The sequence below is a fragment of the Octopus sinensis genome, linkage group LG8, assembly GCF_006345805.1.
Source record: "Octopus sinensis linkage group LG8, ASM634580v1, whole genome shotgun sequence".
NCBI classification, from domain to species: Eukaryota; Metazoa; Mollusca; class Cephalopoda; order Octopoda; family Octopodidae; genus Octopus; species Octopus sinensis.
The window spans coordinates 95,028,806-95,046,985 of NC_043004.1; the positions used below are offsets into that span (position 1 = coordinate 95,028,806).

At 35.4% G+C, this 18,180-nt stretch overlaps 2 long non-coding RNA genes across 2 annotated transcripts in view; one reads left to right on the plus strand and one right to left on the minus strand.

The window, feature by feature from the left end:
• Positions 1-18,075, minus strand: part of LOC118764639 — a 25,185-nt gene extending 7,110 nt beyond the window's left edge. The window contains exons 1-2 of the long non-coding RNA XR_005000457.1: positions 17,950-18,075; positions 15,499-15,503 (exon numbers count right to left, since the gene is read on the minus strand). This is a non-coding gene — a long non-coding RNA (uncharacterized LOC118764639). The remainder of the gene's footprint in view (positions 1-15,498; positions 15,504-17,949) is intronic.
• LOC118764640 lies at positions 2,333-18,038 on the plus strand. The gene is made up of 4 exons (XR_005000458.1): positions 2,333-2,343; positions 12,106-12,112; positions 13,680-13,684; positions 17,971-18,038. It is a non-coding gene; the product is annotated as an uncharacterized LOC118764640 (long non-coding RNA).
• Positions 18,076-18,180: the final 105 nt, after the last annotated feature.

Here is an 18,180-nt window from a genome sequence, read left to right on the forward strand (position 1 = left end):
ACTATAATAGAAAACATATGCCGAGGGTGCTACGCAGTGGGTCTGAACCCTGAACCAAGTCGTTGACAAGCAAGTTTCTTACTACGCAGACACTCCTTCGCTCAATTATGTATACTTTTAGTAAATAAACATTGGACGATTTGATAATTAGAATGAATAAGTGGGGAAACGCACAAAAACACTTGCTAGATGTTATACACGTTGCCAGGTTATTACTAATACTGCGAATGTAATGAACCAATAAGAATTCAATTAAAAATTGCAGCCATGCTGTAAAAGATCACCTATTATCTTAATGAAATCTGCTCAAAATGGCACTTAAGATTATTTGTGTCTAAGCAAGTTGTTGATAACAAATGAATGTTTAGTTTGTTTTCAGAGGTTTTGTGACAATTTTAAGTTATATGTGCATATCCATGTACATTCCACTTTTGTCTGAAGATCCAAAAGACGAAGACAAAAGCAACAATCGAGGAATTTCAAGTTCAGTTAAAGCTTACGTAAATGTGTGTTTGAGTGCATATATACTTTTGTAACGTGTGTATATATATATATATATATATATTATATATATATATATTATATATATATATATAAGTTATTTCTAAGTTATATACATATATATATATATACACAGGAGTGGCTGTGTGGTAAGTAGCTTGCTAACCAGCCACATGGTTCCGGGTTCAGTCCCACTGTGTGGCATCTTAGGCAAGTGTCTTCTGCTATAGCCCCGGGCCGACCAATGGCTCGTGAGTGGATTTGGTAGACGGAAACTGAAAGAAGCCTGTTGTATATATGTATATATATATATATATATATATGTATGTATGTATGTGTGTGTGTGTTTGTGTGTCTGTGTTTGTCCTCCTAGCATCGCTTGACAACCGATGCTGGTGTGTTTACGTCCTCCAGCTGGCTATAGACAATACTCAGAAACTCGAGTCCGTGTGTATCATAAGTTGGAGACGGGAAAGATGACTTCCCTTTGCAAATACTGATAGGGCATAGAAAGTGTGTCTATAGCCAGCTGAAGGAGGTGTCCTCCTGGGGCTACAAACTACAGTAGCATCCACTCTTTGGGGTTAGCCATATTTAAATGGCAAATATACGTCACGATGCCTAAATACGTATCGTGAGAAATTAGGCTTCCCAAAACCAGAAAGGAGAAAGCTAATTCGAAGACTACACATCGACTTTCAGTGGGAAGTGTAGAAGATCTCTAAAACTTTCCAGAATGTTTCATTTAAATATATATGAGCATGATTAGATATGCAACTCTATGCATGAGAAAACATACAAATCTGCACATATATACATTCAAACATGCATACAAAAATACCCTGTTGTTGACGGACCCTTGGATCTAGGCTAGAAACCGGTCCTTTCTGTCGTGGTAAGAAATCTTGAAATAAACTGTATAATGACATACATACAAACATATATATATATATATATATATATATAGTCTTATCGGAGAAATAGCAACCTCTCTCGTGCTAGTTCCACAATAGAATATAGCCAGTACGCTCTGTATATATAAACCTATTCACACACATGCACATACTCGCTCACACAGTAATATATATGTGTGTGTGTATATATATATATATATATATATATATATATGTGTGTGTGTGTGTGTGTGTGTGTGTGTGTGTGTGCATGTATATATATATATATGTATATATATATATATACATAGATACACATATATATGTATACATGTACGTATGTATCTATGTGTATATGTATGTATATATGCGTATGTGCACGAGTGCGTTTTATATCTATAAAATCACTGCTTCACTGTGCGTTAAAGAGTTAATGATCGATTTTCAACGAATAATTTTTACTAGATGTATTAGATACGTTCTAACCCAATTTCACTTGTAATCATGAACGTAACTATTATATGTACTCTGTGTGTGTGCGCGCGCTTGTGTGATTCCAATAATTGGCATTAGAAAACCTTTGAGTTGTCAAGATAGTCTATTTACTGGCAACTCAGCTGATCTAATGTGTTCAACGTAGAAAATATGAAATATTTTCAATTGAAATGAAACAAATTTTAAAAGAACTTTTATGGAAATTTCACAGTTTTGAATAGCTTTCGTGTTAATATTTACCATAGCAAAAGAGCCTTTATCAATCTTTCAACCCACTCTTGCATAAACATAATAGGTTTTTATTACAAGGAGGATCTAACAATTTAACAGGATTTATAGTAAATTTCGTATTGACAATATAACCGTTTAAAGAACATTTTGTTGTTATTCTGGAAATATTATTATTGACGTTTTGAAAATTATCATGCAAACTTTTATGAAATGTTTTTACCCTGTATAAACACGTGCCTTGTTCAATGAGGTCATATATATGCAGTTGGGTGTGTGTTTGTGTGTTTGCGTGTGCGTAAGTGTGTGTGTGTATGTATGTTTTGGAACATGGGACTGTTTTGAGTGTGTGTACATATATATGTATATGTACATATATATATGTATATATAGATTTATGCATATGTGGGCATCCATACATATGTACACACGTATCAATATGCAGAAATACACCATACATACACACATATACACGCTTACAGAGAGAAAGAGAGAGAAAGTGAGTGGAAGTGAGAGAGGTTAGCTTGTTGTTTAAGACAAAAGAACTCGAAACCTTGATAAAGAACTCAATATCTAGCTGTTAGAATAATCAACGTTTCCAATTGTTCTTGCCTTGACAGTAATTTCACAAGGAAAGATCAACAATAGGAACTATATATATATATATATATATATATATGCATATATAGGCAAATGTATGTGTGTATATACATACACACGCACTTATTTATGTGTTTGTGTATATGCATGTGTGTTTGTATTTACATGCATGCGTCTCCTTTCAATATTAATTTGCAAATTATCTTTGGCCAACAATGCATTAAACTAGATCATTAAACTGTCTATAACGTCTTGAAGGTGAGAAGGCAATGATATACTGATGAGCCAAAGTGAGACCAAAACACCTGTCCATAGCTCTTCCTTACCAAAAAAAAAAAATCAGATTGCCATATTTTCTTAAGCATATTAATTCAATTATGAAATTATCTCCCCTTTTCATTCAGTGTTGCTAAGAACTTCCGTTATGCTTTCATTTTCCTTCTCTATCCATCGGGAGATTTTTGACGAATGTAGTATTTATCAGGTACAATGTTCAGTACACCCCTGATGTTGACTTTGCTATTTGCGTTTATGTACGTGTATATATAAACCTGGAGACACATACATATAGAGACAAGCACTTACAGGCAGTCATACACAAAAATAAACTAAAAATCAATTCTATTACCGGGATGGTGTCAAAGATTGCTCTTAATCCTATAATCCTGATAAATTTTAGTGTGTAGAAAGGCAAGTGAGTACTGAGACCTAACGTCATTCTGATAAAACGAATTGCAAGATTTGATTTCAACAGTAATGTCCGCAAGAGCGTGTGGTACATGCATATAGAAAGACTGAGTACAATAGCTTTGTCACATCACAATATGAAATAACTTAGTTGATAGATTATGATACTTTTTACTCATATCATCACTTCGCCTCCAAAGATTTTCTGACATATTTCATCAACCTCAGAAGAATAAAAAAAAAGGTCAAATATGACGCACTATCTTTATTTCATATTCTACGGATACTACATTCCACCATTCATATGTGTGTGTGTGTGTGTGTGTGTGTGTGTGTGTGTGTGTGTGTGTGTCTGTGTGTATAGTGAGATTTACAAAAGAAAAAACAAAGACGAAGACAGTTGTGTAAACAACAAACAGATGCACGAGAGGTTGCTGGAAAGTTCCTAGCTTCGGGGTACAAGAAAATGCAAAAGGATCAGTTAATTCAGATTTTATTCAACATATTCCCCTCTCAGATTCACACACTCATTGCAGAAGTCCTTCAGTTCTTCTAAGCCTTGTAAAAGAACTCGGAAGTTTGGGCCACCAACCAGGAACCTTTCAGCACCAACCTCTCGTAAATACAGAGTGAATGGAAAGTAAGTAGGCATTAAAAATTGGTAATAAAATCCATATTCCTTTTTAAAATTTATTGAAACAAATGAATCGTTTTCTTTATTACATGGAAAAATGAAAGTAAATCTTTATATTTCAACGTAAGCACCGGTGGCATCAACCAGTTTCCTAAAACGGCCAGGGAAAGAATGAACAACCTTCTGAAGGATTTTGTCTGGGATATCATTGAAAACATCCTGAATTTATGTCTCCGTATCCTCCCGTGTGCGAGGTTTTTTCTTGTACACCTCTTTTGTGTAACCCCGCAAGCAAAAACCACATGGGGTGAGATCTGTACTACTTGGAGTTCTGGACTTTTGGACTCCTGTGATCACAGTCTCCAGGTTTTAACTCCTGCACGTAATGGGGTTTCCATGGATGAAAATTCAATTCTTTAGGTAACACCGTACGTATTGTGTGTCTTGTTAGTCCACTTTCACGAGCTGCTTGATGTGCTGATTTTTGCTGGCTGCGATTAAAGATTTCCTGCACTTTTGCCCCGTTCTCCGCTGATCGGCCACTTCTTGCATCCTTCACAGAGCCAGTAATCATTAGCTTTTTATGATAACTTTTTCTTGTCTCCGGGCGTAGCATTGCATGCTTATCTTTCCTTGCACACCACCATCTCTGAACCAAAACAATGGAATTCCACACTTCATAGCGTGCTGCTATCTTAGCTCGTTCTTGAACAGTCAAGCGACCGGGAATCTGGAAAATAAAAAACAAGAAATAAAACAATAAGAAAATAAGAAATCCCCATTAGTGTTGTCTGTCTAAAAGATGTTTTCGTAATGACTTTAGTGATACTAAAAATATATAAGCAACTTCTAATGCCTGGTTACTTTCCACCCACCCTGTGCATGTATATATATATATATATATATATACTCTTTTACTTGTTTCAGTCATTTGACTGCGGCCATGCTGGAGCATCGCCTTTAATCCGACCCCGGGACTTATTCTTTGTAAGCCCAGTACTTATTCTATCGGTCTCTTTTGCCGAACCGCTAAGTGAGAGCGACTTAAACACACCACCATCGGTTGTCAAGCAATGCTAGGGGGACAAACAGAGACACACAACATACATACATATATATATATATATATATATATATATATATATATATATACATATATACGACGGGCTTCTTTCAGTTTCCGTCTACCAAATCCACTCACAAGGCTTTGGTCGGCCCGAGGCTATAGTAGAAGACACTTGTCCAAGATGCCACGCAGTGGGACTAAACCCGGAACCACGTGGTTGGTAAGCAAGCTACTTACCACACAGCCACTCCTGCGCCTATAATATATGCAAACTGGGGTATGGAACAATGTTTCTGGAGGTACATGCATCAACATATCCACCCGGTTATGTCCGAATATAATGCTTCTTATTAGATTAATACAATTTTTGCAAATTTTGAAAATGCTTGTTTGGAACAGGCAATGATTAGAGAAAATTACACTTTATACCCCAGGGATAAACATAAAGTGTTACTAATACTGAACTGCTTTATCATTTATCTTTATTTGTATTATTTATTTTATATATAGACACACATATATTTCTTCTATATTATCTTTCTATCCAGAGACATTGAAATATTTTAATCTATTCAAATTATTTTTATATATGCAGTTAATCAAATACTTCTCGTTAACAGAAACACACACATACACAAACAGCACACATATACGCACACACATATAAACACACACACACACACATACACACACACACATGCACACACACGTGCATAATCAAAGATTAGTGAAGAGAGATAGCCCACAGTGGATATTGGCACGATTTTGAACACCAAAGATGAAAAAAAGTATATCATATACTGTACAAGATAAATTCTTGATTTACAGTAAATCTTTTCGCTTCAAGCAAAAGTAAACAAACACCCAGCGGCAATTGAATCTGACTCCCAATGAAATGTGCGTGAGTAAATGTGCGTGAGTGTGTGTGTGTGTTTGTGTGAGTGTACGCGCGCGCGTGTACATATGCGCACACCACGCGTACACACACACTCATACACACATGTATGTGTGTGTGTGTGTGTGTGTGTATGAATATATGTGTGTATATGTGTATTTACGCTTGTATGCTTGTATGTATGTATCTATTTTCTAACTCATTCTTGTTAACGATTCCAAATTTCCCTGCTTAGATTTTGTTTGACAACCAAAAACCTTAAAAAATCTGACTTCGGAAAATTAAACTTTCAGCTTAAGGAATCCTCTCAGTACCGAATACTCCTTTTTCTTTCCTGTCTTTAATGAATAATACAATCTGCTCCACACCACGAATTAGAAAACTGTAATAATACGGATTTAAACTACTGAATATGGAATATTCGCGAGATCTTTAAACGAAGAACACTTTTAATGAGATGAAACACATATCTGTTTGAGATTGGAAATCCTAGTACAGATGGCAGCGATAAGCATATACTTAAAGTGTACAGAATTTCATTTCCAAACAAGCATCAACAAAACTTTACAAAAATTGTATTAATCTAACAAGAAGCATTATATTCGGAAATTTATCAATAAATTTCTGAGCTTTTTGAAAACAAACCTGAAAATTTAACCTAACCAAAAGTTGGGATGCGTGGCGTTTCGCATTTCTATGAAGAAGTATTTAGCTGTAGACGATTTTTGAATAGGATAATAATCTATGCCCAGGTGTGTGGCTCCCAAACTTAGAAAGAGAAAGAGAAAGACATGTGGTATAATCCACTTTTTAGCTTAAATTTTGGAACAACTGCAGTGAAGTTGTTTAAATTAATCTCACTTCATTTTAATAGAGATCGTATTTATAAGTTCTTTTACAGAAATTCTATTAAAGAATCTTCCTCTTTTTGAAAAATTTTGGCAGGTCTATTAATTCAATTAATGTAAAATATATATCAAATAACAGTAGTACCAAAATATGTAAACTTTTATAAGTCAGACTCGCCATACAAATATTCAAAAGAAATTCCGCACAGCTTCCAACTTTATTATCGACTTCTGTTTAACTATTACTTCTGTGCTGCGTTACAGACTGCATTTAATTAAATTATGTACATTACATGGCTTTCGGAATAAAATTTCAATTTCGAACGCATTCTAGTACATTTTTCCTCAGATATTATGTGAATTACACTTTTTTGATTTCTTTCTTTCTTTATATATATTAGTATTTGAACTGGAATGACGTCCTTCGAACGGCCTTGCATACATTTAGCTAACAAGATTGAACTGCGTCGTTATTTCATTAAATCATATGTGTGTGCGTGTGAGTGACGAGCGTGTGTGTTGCAATATGCGCGTGTGTGTGTGTAAGCACCCGTGTATATACTTATTGTGTATACCGCGTTGCTAGACAACTAACTGTGGAATTCATCTGAGATAATATATCATATGAACGTTCTGTGTAAAAGAAAACTACGTATATATCGGAGAGTGACAAAACTGGTCTTAACAGCGGCCAAGGAGAAAGCCTGATGTATTTCAGCCTAGTTGAGATTTACCAACGACCTGATCTCACAGCGAGCTACATGCCTAGGCGAGTTTTGGCACCTCCGATAAAGAAAACAATGAGCGATATATTCAGTGATGCTGCGAATAACTGCCTGGCTGAATAAAAATACTGTTACAAGCAACTGAAGCAGTTTTAAATTAAAGTACTTACCTGCATCATACTTAATATGAAATATAGTTGACAGGCAAGTTGCTGCGGTATTCTTCCGAGAAAAACTTTTATGAGCATATTTTATGAGCATAATAACATAATATATATCAGAAACACAAAAATTCGTCCCAGCAGCAGCAGCAGCTTCCAAGAAGTCTAGTGGCATTACGTTCTAACCAATGTATGAAACTTGAGTCCATTAAGTCACTCTGTGACTTCTGCTGAACAATAAAACATGTGCGCGCGCGCGCGTGTGTGTGTGTGTGTATTTGTTTGTGTTTGTTCCTGACCCTCGCATGACAAACGTTGTTGGTTTGTTTACGTCCCCGAAAATTTAGTAAGTCTGCAAAAGAAACCAATAGAATGAGTACCAGAGTGTTGGTCTTCCATAAACAACCTTGCCCGGACTTGTGCTTCGGAAGGGAACTGTCTAGGTGCAATTCCATGGTCATTCATTTCTCTCTCACTCACTCACTCACTCTCTCTCTCTCTCTCTCTCTCTCTCTCTCTCTAGATAGATAGATAGATAGATAGATAGATAGATAGATAGATAGATAGATAGATAGATAGATAAATAGTTGAAATTTATAGAAAAACAAAGGGCGAAGACAGGTGTATGAACAAGTAAGTGTAATCGTTTGACGATCGGGAAAATGAAAAAAGTCTCTTACATTTCGAGCCTACGCTCTTCAACAGAAAGGAATAATAGAAAATAGAGAGAGAATGAAAAAGAAGTTGTACATTTAGCGATCAAGCTATATATATATTACTATTTGTATACATGCATATATATGTGGAGGCGCGTGGCTTAGTGGTTAAGGTGTCAGCGTCATGATCGTAAGATTGTGGTTTCGATTCCTGGACCGAGCGACGCGTTGTGTTCTTGAGCAAAACACTTCATTTCATGTTGCTCCAGTCCACTCAGCTGACAAAAATGAGTAACGCTGCGATGGACTGGCGTCCCGTCCAGCTGGAGAACACATAGGCCATAGAAACCGGGAAACCGGGCCCATGAGCCTGGCTAGGCTTTAAAAGGGCGCATTTATTATTATTATACATGCATATATGACTCCAGACTTTACCTAAACTGAGAGACGCAGCACATACCGGGAAAGCACCATTTAAAAGGTAACTGGATCAGCTTAAATAACTGCCTGTGTGTGGCGTAGGCGTGTATCTGTACATACGTATGTAACCACATAGAAGTGCGTGTGTATATCAACATATATATATATATATGCACACAGGCGTGCTCACACAAGCACAAACACACAAATTCAATCACACATTATATTAAATCTTTTCATTTATTTGTTTCCTTTTTCATTTGATTTTAGTGTTAATGTCTCAAGCCTCAAACACATGAATGGAAAAATTTTAATTTTTTTTTTATTATGAACAAGTCAGCTTATCAATATTTTACGACTGTCTGCTAAATTTTTATGGTGAACCTATAATTCTTAAAAATATTGAGTTTTATTGCTTCCATCTTTAATATCAAGTTTTATTCGTAGTCTGTCTTTGAGAAATATATGTTGCAGGACAACATTTTCTTTTTAATATTAAAACAATATGTATATATATTTATATATATAAGCATATATTTGTATCTGTATATATCTCTACAAACATATATATATTTACGTGTATATATACATATATATATATGCTTGTATAAATTTTTTTATGTTTATGCGATATATACACACACGTACACATACCTACATGTATGCATGTACGTGCGTACGTACGTCTGTATGTGTATGTACCTGTATATAGCAAATAAACATTTAAAATTTGGATAAAAATGACAATTAACTAACATAATAGTATCGATTTAATAAAGAGAAAAACAACGATAATAGCTGTGTGATATCGACATATGTCAAATTAGACACATAATGACAGTTAGTCACTCATATAGACCTATATAGTTACAATATATATACACCTGTATAAGTTCTTAACTGCATATATAAACATTTATACATTATCTTGCCCCTATCTATATGTGTATATATGTGTACAGGTGCATAATATATATATATATATATATATATATATATATATATATATATATATATACGCACACATATACATAAGATTAAAGTACTTACGACAGAGATACTACGTGTGCTAATAATCTACGCACGCACAACCACGTGCGTGTATACATACATAAATACATACACACTCACATATGGTGGCAATTTATTTTGTTTGTATGTACATAACTGTATATACAACTGTGCGCAGTTATGTATATATAAATGAACATATAGACGCACATGCATATATAAACACGCATATATAGACGTATATATATATATGTACATACATACATACATACATACATACATACATACATACATACATATATATATATAGAGAGAGAGCGAGAGACAGAGAGAAAGAAAGAAAGAGCCATAGAGAGAGAGGTTGGTAGATAGAGTTACAGACAGACAGACAGACAGACAGACAGACAGACAGACAGATAGATAGATAGATAGATAGATAGATAGATAGATAGATACACATACATACAGACATACATACGTACATACGTACGTTTTATTATTATTATTATTATTATTATTATTATTATTATTATTATTATTATTATTATTATTATATACGTACGTATGCATGTGTGTTTGTATGTATAGATCAGCATGCGTATTAATGTCGTCTATGTATGTATTTTTGCAACTTCAACGTATATAGAATGAAAATGGGAGAAATATTTCCATAGAAACTTTTTATGAATATACCGACTAGTGAAGAAAAACAATAAAATTTTCGAGAAAACTTATTTATTTTATGAATTTTATATAACTACTAGTATTTTTCTTAAAACGCATTTAATAATATAGAGACATCCAAACACTCTTAAGAAATATTTCAATCCCTTTCTTTAACTAGATTGATAGATACTAACATAGAAACAACATCATATTACACTCAATGTTGAACGGACATACGTTTAACTGTGGACAGTTACATGTCTTATTATTCAATTACATGTAACATTTTGAGTGACTTTATATAGTACTAGCAGTATCGCCCGGCGTTGCTCAGGTTTGTAAGGGAAATAACTATAAAGCATTTTTAGAGAGTTATAGCCAAAAAATAGCAAAAAAAATGGAAAAAAAATTATGCTAATTTTTTTTTGAGAGTTAAAAAAGGTGGAGTTGCGTCCCCTAGACGGTCTGGGGTTTGGGTTTCTGATTCTCGACCCCATGTCGAATTTATCGATTTTTTTCAGAACTGGGGGAACTTTTCAAAATTTTCGCTGCGTTAGTTTTGAATTATGACATTGGGCTATGTGTGTGTCAAGTTTCATCAGAATCGGTTGAAAGCCGTGGTCAGGGTGAGGGTACAACCAAACAGACACACAGAAACACACACAGACAAACTGCCGTTTATAGAGAGAGAGATGAGTAGGTATGAATGCTAATTTTTACAAGTTTGCCATTACATCATCCATTCGTTCATTCATTTTACACCTGATTTCGTTTTATGTTAGCATAACTTGATAGATACGTATTTGAGGCAGTATCTTACAGGCAGATACTCATCCTGTTTCTGACCTTTATCTGCTCTAAAAGTAATTTTCTCCCTCTTCATCCAGAGCAAGGAACTACGGGTTGTAATACCCAAGAGGAATGTAAAAACGACAAAAACGATTTATTCCCAAACTATTTCCTGCAAAAAAAGCAGAGATAATTTCAAGCACCCAATGATGATGATGATGATGATGATAACAATAATAATAATAATAATAATAATAATAATAATAATAATAATAATAACAACAACAACAATAACAACAACAACAACAATAATAACAACAATAATAACAACAATAATAATAAAAATAATAATAATAATAATAATAATAATAATAATAACAACAATAACAACAACAACAACAATAATAACAATAATAATAATAATAATAATAATAAATAATAATAATAATAATAATAATAATAATAATAATAATAATAATAATAATAATAACAATAATAATGATAATAATAATAATAATGATAATAATAATGATTTCATTTATTTGCCACGAGGGCGAAAAATGAGGGGGAAAATACAAAAACAGACAAAGTGTGGGGATTTACATATAATAATGAAATGATAAATAAAAAAAGTATACACGATATACACCGGGAAAGAGATGACTCATGCATAGCATACAAAGGTACAAAAAAGTGGGGAGAGGATGATTGAGATGTGGCCCTCCTGATACAGAATACCTCTAGGGATAATCGAGGAACCCCATTGTCCGAGGTCTACCTGAAACCTTAGGAACAAGTGCCCTCTCCAATTCCTTCTCTCCGACTCACAGGTCTACAGTTTGAGAGATACCATCCACTCTTGCCATTTTCGCAACTTTCACCCACCTTTCAATAAATTCACTCGAGGACAGCGCTTCCCGCTCCACTCTCAATTTTCTTTTCAAGTGAGACTTGAAAAATCAATGAGAGTTCTACCAAATAGGAATGTATCTGTCCTCGTGCCTTTCAGCCTTGTTCACTAAACAACCTCTTTCACTACAGCCACCAGGCAGAGAAAAACTGCTTTGCTTACCCGCCCGAAGGAGGGCGGCGGTGCAATCATCACTACAGACTCGGCCGGCAGACGGATCCGTCCCACATGTGACAGTAGCTGTTCAACATAACCCCACAAGTCAGCAATGCCCGGACACTGAACAAGGCCCAGTAGAATAATAATAATAATAATAATAATAATAATAATAATAATAATAATAATAATAATAATATAATAATAATAATAGTAATAATAAGACTAAAACAATACCTGTAGTTATAGGTGCCCTGGGAATGATAGCGAAAGGGGCTGATTGCTACCTAACTCAGATACCAGGAAACCCCAAAATGGCAGAAATTCAAGAGATAGTGTTCATGGGAACTGCTCATATCCTACGCAAAATACTTTCTATGTAATCTCAGGGTTTAAAACAAACAGAATTTTCTTGGGGGGGCGGGCATTCACTAGTACAACACCAAAAAAACCAAATATATGGTACACTAGGCATAACAACAACATGAACTTCCAACCTGTTGTCTCTTGAGGTCTCTGGGTGAGACTTGGAGCCAACTTGTACAAATATAAAGCAAAAGTCAAACATATAATAATAATAATATAATAATAATATAATAATAATAATAATAATAATAATATAATAATAATAATAATAATAATAACAACAATAATAATAATAATATCATTTATTTGCCACAGGGCGACGGATGAGGAGGCCAATACAAAGACAGACATCAAGTGTGTGGGTTTACATAAAATCAAATGATAAAAACATTAAAATTAAAAGAAAATGAAAGAAAGTACACACTGTGTACACTGAAAAAGAAGGGACATATACATAGCATACAAAGGTTTAAAAAATAGGGGGAGGCGGAGGATGATAGAGATGTGACCCTCCTGATACAGGAACGTCTCTAGGGATAATCGAGGAACCCCACTGTCCGAGATTTCCCTGAAACCCTAGGAGCAAGTGCTCTCTACAGTTCCTTCTCTCCGACTCACAGGTCTACATTGAGAGAGATACCATCCACTCTTGGATTTTTTGCAACTTTCACCTACTTTTCAGTATACTCACTCGAGGACAGCACTTCCCTCCCCACTCACAACTGCCTTCTCAAGTAAAAATCGAAGAAGTCAATGAGAACTCTGCCAGACCTTGTCCACCAAACAACCTCTCTCGCCACAGCCATCTGGCAAAGGAAAACTGCCTTGCCTGCCCGATCGAAGGTGGGCGGCGGTGCGATCATCACTACAGACTCGGCTGTCAGGCGGATGCGTCTCACACGTGACAGCAGCTGTTCAACATAACCCCACAAGTTAGCAATGCCCGGACACTGAATGAGGGCGTGCAGAAAGGTTTCGTCACTCTGTGCGCACCTCGGACAAACCCGTCTGACAGCACATCCGTCAAACTGATAGCCACCCCACCCCCACCCGTTAGCACTGCCAGGCCAAGTACACCTGGAAATTATCCATAACAGTACCCGACCGGAAAGTCCTGCGGAACAGCCAGTTCGTTTTCTTCGGCTCCCAGCGTCTCCACGAGAACCTCATCGCACTTCCACGCCACTAATCCTCTATAAATTTCTTATGCAGAACATCCACCGATAGAGGACTTTGAGCGCCTGACGACATTATAGGTGCCAGGCGCCCAGTCTCGGTCTTTTCTTCACCCAGGTTGCAGCTCCGTCAAGGAGACGAGCTTGCGGAAAGATGAACCTCACAAACGAAGCTCACACGCGCTGACCGTCCAGAAATCGTTGCTGGTGGTGTAACTTAAGAGCGTGTCTGTGCATTAGGATCCACAGCATACTTAATCCGCCACTCAGAGGATGTTGGCAACAGACTGACCGCCTGACCCCTGGAACGCGTCCCTTCCACAACAATTTAAATAAGAGACGCTTCAGCCTGGTCAAGCTGTAACCGGCACAAGGCACGACGGTCAGGCGATAAATGGTAACGAAGACGATATAAGCATTCGCTACCTCTGCCCGAAATACAAAGACAGCTTCATTTCAGCTCATTTCTGGGTGTGACTGGCTACCCTGTTCGCCACCTCGTCCCACTTATCAACTTGGAGGTCAGGACCAAACCAGAAGATGAGCAGTTTAACTGGTCGGTCGGTCGGTCCAGCGTCCGACAACGCCGTCCGATTGCATCGTTCTGCCTCTCCAGGAGCCCAACCGCAAACCCATATAACAATGGTAGGAATAATAATTAAAATAGTAATGAAAATAATAGTAGAATTGGTGGTGGTGATGCTAGCAGCAGTGACAATGAAACAGCTTGTAACAGTAGCACTAACAGCCAAGGCAGTAGTGATAGCGTTCCTGTCATATGTCACTCTAATGAGACCGAGATTAGCAGTCGAGTAGCCCACAATAACAGACACGATATCATTTGTCAACCTGCTTCTTCAACATCTAATATTGTCACACACAGTTAACGATTCTATCTATGCGAGTGGCTACTGTAATGTTGGAGATGTCGGACAAATGATTGACCTTGGCCCTCTGGATGGCTCGGCTAGCACGCATTATAGTCGTAGCATTTCTGCTGTAAATGGAGTTTACGCAACTATTAATAATCCTAATAATTGTTCAAACTCTTACCGGTTTATTGATAGTGTTGTTACTAATGATAACAATCCTAATGCCCTTTATGTAACCCTGGAAGATTTAGATAATTTTGTGGATCTTTCCAGTTTGAACGGCAATTTTTTCTAGCGGTGTCATATGAAATTGTCACCCATAATTATGACTCTAGGATCGATCTATTGCATTTCAATCTCTTTTAGGGTTAGGGTTAGGGGTGGGGGAAGGGTATCTTTTTTTTCTTCCGAAATGTAAATAAACCCAATCTGTTTCTTAAACGAGTGACATATTCATACGGCACAGAATGTTTTCACCTCAATAGTCGTCAGTGATTGATTGAAATTGCAGAAATTGAAGAAAAAACAACAAATATTTTTAAAACTATAGAATTTTCTCAATAAAACCAAGAGAAAAAGATGTTTTATAAACACATTCTACCAGTATACGAAGTTTAAAAGTGTTTAGGAAATTATCTTAAAAAAACTGCCGGTCAAACCGAATAGATCCAATTTTGTTAGTTCTGGCCGTGATCGATACTCTCTACCGTACTTCAGTGACACTGGTCGCGCAGATGACGAGACATCTCCTAAACTGTGTAATTTCAAAAATGCACTCTAAAAAATTTATGCTTAACTAAAAATATCGTGTATTGATTCGACGTAACGACTAATTTAAATACGTTTACCTTGACTGGCTCCACTACATGCAAATTCAAGCAGAGCTTTTACAATCTTTTTTTACTTTAACAATCGTAAGAAGGCTAACAGAAAACATTTGAGAATTAAAAGCAAAAAAAAAAAAACCATTCAATTCCTACTTACTAGAATAAAGCAAACATTGTCATACATAAATGATAGATAAAGGCGCACTCTCTGCGACGAATTAGGAAAAATTCTTAAATGTCCAAGTAATGTTCTTAATAAGTTTCGTGAAACGCTTTCCCAAAATATTTTCACCGAAAATTTTACCCAAAAATTTTCTGAAAATTTTCACCGAAAATTTTACCCAAAAATGTTCCTAAAATTTTTCGAAAATTTTCACCGGAAATTTTACCCACAATTTACGAAAATTTTCACCGAAAATTTTACCCAAAAATTTTACTCAAAAATTTTCTGAAAATTTTCACCGAAAATTTTACCCAACAATTTTTCGAAAATTTTCACCGGAAATTTTACCCAAAAATTTTTCGAAAATTTTGACCGATAATTTTCCCCAAAAATTTTACGAAAATTTTCACCGAAAATTTTCCCCAAAAATTTTACGAAAATTTTCAACGAAAAATATTCTGAAAACTTTTCACCGAAAATTTTACCCAAAAATTTTTCGAAAATTTTGACCGATAATTTTCCCCAAGAATTTTACGAAAATTTTCACCGACAATTTTCCCCAAAAATTTTACGAAAATTTTCACCGAAAAATATTCTGAAAATTTTTCACCGAAAATTTTCCCCAAAAATTTTACGAACATTTTCACCGAGAATTTTACTCAAAAATTTTTCGAAAATTTTCACCAAAAATTTTTCGAAAATTTTACCCCAAAATTTTATCAGTAGCGATATGAAGGTATAACTTTGTATTTTGCATTTTATGTGTACATATATATATATATATATATATATATATATATATATATATATATATATATATATATATATATATATATGTACATGTAATATGAAAACATATATATACACATACTAGCAGTATATCCCGGCCTTGCCCGGGATTAAGTTACGATTAATAAGCTAATCAAGTTCTTTATTTCAAACCAAACTAAGTAATATCGACGTCAAATTTGGGCAAAATCCGTTGAAATTGGTTATATTATATATATATATAATATATATATATATATAATATATATAATATAATATAATATAAATATATATGGGCAACAGACACGAACACACATGTATGTACGTACACCTATTGCATGTTTTGTGTATGCATACATGTTCATAAACAGAAATGAATGGGAAAATGTTAAATTTGTAGATTAACACTCGCACGATTTTCACTAAGAAAAATAATCGTTTTTTTTTTTTGCGTGGAATCAACTACTAATATGCTACAAAACCCTTTTTGTGGTCCGTGAATCGGAGTGGGTGTGGTGGAAGCCCCGGAAATATTACCCATTTATATTGTGCAATTCACTGACAAATTGCTACTGACCTCTTCGTTGAAAATTTTCGAAAAATTTTTGAGTAAAATTCTCGGTGAAAATGTTCGTAAAATTTTTGGGTAAAATTTTCGGTGAAAAGTTTTCAGAATATTTTTCGGTGAAAATTTTCGTAAAATTTTTGGGTAAAATTTTCGGTGAAAAGTTTTCAGAATATTTTTCGGTGAAAATTTTCGTAAAATTTTTGGGTAAAATTTTCGGTGAAAAGTTTTCAGAATATTTTTCGGTGAAAATTTTCGTAAAATTTTTGGGGAAAATTTACGCCGAGTAAAAAAGTGCTTTGTTGACAATACATTTATTTAACAACAAAGAAACAAAGAGGTCAGTAGCAATTTGTCAGTGAATTGCACAATATAAACTCTCTCGCACCCAAAGTAATGTGAGTGAGAGAGAGGGGGGAGAAAGATGAACGATTTAAAATAAATAAATGATTTAAAATAAAAATATTGTAATTGTTATGTGAGAAAGTATATATACTATGATTATAAAATATAGTGTCTTTCAAAAACATCCTGAATTTGAACACTATATCTCGTGTTTAAGAAAAGACAAAACATTTTACATTTTATATTTTATGAACGTCGTCACTTACTCTCTCTCTCCCTCTCTCACTTTGTCGTCACTTACTCTCTCTCTCCCTCTCTCACTTTGTCTTTCCCGTGAGACTCTCTGCTTCTCTTCCACTTTTCTTTATCTTGTTTTTTTTTCTTAGATGCCGTCAGAAAGCTATGGCTGAAAATAGATTTTTATGAACGTCGTCACTTACTCCCTCTCCCTCTCTCACTTTGTCTTTCCCGTGAAACTCTCTGCCTCTCTTCTTCCACTTTTCTTTATCTTGTTTTGTTTTGTTAACGAGGATCGACCGGAGGGCAAGTCTGGTGCCAGCAGCGGCGGTAATTCCAGCTCCGGTAGCGTATATTTAAATTGTTGCGTTTGAAAAGCTCGTAGTCGGAATTCGGGTCTCGAAAACGTGCTCCAGCACGTTCGGGGCGACGGCGCCGTCGCAGGCGCGCTTCTGGCGCGTCCGCTTCGGTCGTCCGTTCGCACTCCCGACCCTATTCGCCGGTGTGTGCGCAGTCGGGCC